Raw genomic sequence first — 2,631 nt, 5'->3', positions numbered from 1 at the left:
AACCATGAACCTGAACTCCACCATATCCAGTTTGCCCTTCAAATTTCTGACCTTCAATCTTAACCTAGAAACTTGTGAGGGATCTTCCTCTGATTCTGCCCATACAAAGTAGTCGCATTCTTCTCCAACCTAGAGAAAACATGAGACAGCCGAGTCACACCCATTGATGGTCAAAACTTATAACTCAACAACAAATAAAAACATGGCTAAAGCTCACCCCAAAGTTAACGCCACCCCAGAACCTCCGCCCAGGATTTTCTGCCGTCGACGACGTTGCGAGCACATGCCGTTCCCCACAGTAACAGGTTGTCCTCCTTCGACGTGCTAGGTTTCTACTTCATGTGGCTTGCTTGCTGCCTTGGGTCGCTTCAGATTGGCATGCTTCATGCTCCATCTTTTCTCATGCAGACGGAATCGCCCTTCAGAGGCAGTGCAGCAGCAACGAGAAGCAAAGATTTGGGGATTAGGGTTTTGAAGAGGACCCTCTGCTTCACATTTATGTTTTTTTTTATTGAATAATGGTAACAACACATGCCCTGCCATCGTGTCACATAACGTCCACGTAGGCTACGCTGTTAACGAAATGTTTGCCATTTTGACGGTAGGACAACATTGACTACATTTAGAAACGTTTGGGATACAAATAGGGCGTTTAAAACGTTAGGGATAGGTTTGAGACTTGCCCCAAACGTTGGGGACATAAATGATACTTTACTCTTTATTTTTTATCGAAGCATAGTATTGTTTTGTTTCTTATTTTATGCTTTTGGAGATATGAAAAGAAGAGTAGTTTGAATTACCCTATGCCGCTCTGATATTGTATGTGTTATTAATATGTTAATTATTTTTTTCTTGTTGCACTTTTTCAAATCATAATTATTTTTGTATATAATTATGTAGGATAATTCTGAAGATGTGAGAGAAGATTGAGATGTTTATCATGATGGTTTATTGGCAAAGATGGAGCTAGTGTTGGAAATTGAAAGATGTATGGTTGATGATGATGTCTTTTATTAGAAGATACATTTGCATGATATAATATTTTGGTTTTTCCTAGTTTATTAGTAGTAAACTCTAAGTGGTTTCATGCATATTTTGATATGAGTATGCTTATTCTAGTGTGAGATGTATGAATACTCAAAATTATGATAATCCCAATATTTTTTATTCATTATATAAATATATTTTGTTTTAGGATAATTTTTATTATTTAAAGATTATTGTAAGGTATTATTATGTATTTATTTTTATTTAATAATAATTAACCAGTATTAAAAATATAGGATTATATATATAATTATATTCTCAAATATTTGATTTTAGATAAAAAGATTATTAGAAACTTTTGTTATATATATATTTTAAAAAAAAGAGGGACAAAAGGCTACACTTATATAGAGTAGCTATAGGTAAAGTGTAGCATCGAAAAGTGATGCAGTAGCCTCGAAAAGTGTAGCTTATTCTTTTTAATTCTGGTAACCATCAGTGCTGAAAAGCGTAGCCTTTGGTCCTGGACAGCATCACTTAAAAAGCGCACCGTATTCTCAAAGGCCAGAAGCGTAGCCTTTGATACAGAAAAGCATAGCCTTTGAGAATAGGCAACACTAGTATAGACATTGCCCAGAAAAGTGTCTCCAAAGCCTAAAAAGCATAGCCTTTGTCTAAGGCATCATTTTTTTTTCACTTTTGGCTACATTTTTCAAGTGTACCTGAATGAGTGTTTTTCTTGTAGTGACACTCTGCGAAAAAATCTCGACCTGTGTGTATGCACACCAGGCGATGCTTGATTGGATGCGCGACGCGGCCCACGCACACGCGTGGCTCTAATTCGATGGCTGTGCGTATGCACGCATGTCTGTGCGCACTCACACTAGGCTGAGCTCTTTGGTGCACGAAAATTACTTCACACTATGTAATTCCGCACAACTAACCAGCAAGTGCACTGGGTCGTCCAAGTAATACCTTACGTGAGTAAGGGTCGAATCCCACGGAGATTGTTGGCTTTGAAGCAATCTATGGTTATCTTGTAACTCTTAGTCAGGAAAACAATTCACTTATCAAATTGAATTACGAAAAATAAGAGAGTATGAAATAAATACTTATTAAGCAGTAATGGAGAATATGTTGGGTTTTGGAGATGCTTTGTCTTCTGAATTTCAGCTTTTCTCTTGTATTCCTCTTCCCTCATGCATGCAAAAGTGCAAAGTTCCTTCCATGGCAAGCTCTATGTAAGGTGTTACCGTTGTCAATGGCTACTTCCCATCTCCTCAGTGAAAATGGTCCAAATGCTCTGTCACAGCACGGCTAATCATCTAGAGGTTCTCGATCATACCGGAATAGGATTTACTATCCTTTTGTGTCTGTCACTACGCCCAGCACTCACGAGTTTGAAGCCCGTCACAGTCATTCAATCCCAGAATCCTACTTGGAATACCACAGACAAGGTTTAGACTTTCCGGATTCTCCTGAATGACGCCATCAATTCTAGCTTATACCACAAAGATTCTGATTATAGAATCTAAGAGATACTCATTCAATCTAATATAGAATGGAGGTGGTTGTCATGCACACGTTCATGGGTTGAGGAAGGTGATGAGTGTCACGGATCATCACCTTCTCCATAATTAAGCG

This window comes from Arachis hypogaea, chromosome 14, assembly GCF_003086295.3.
Source record: "Arachis hypogaea cultivar Tifrunner chromosome 14, arahy.Tifrunner.gnm2.J5K5, whole genome shotgun sequence".
Lineage (NCBI taxonomy): Eukaryota > Viridiplantae > Streptophyta > Magnoliopsida > Fabales > Fabaceae > Arachis > Arachis hypogaea.
The sequence above is the reverse complement of the archived record's forward strand: the minus strand, read 5'-3'. Positions refer to the sequence as shown.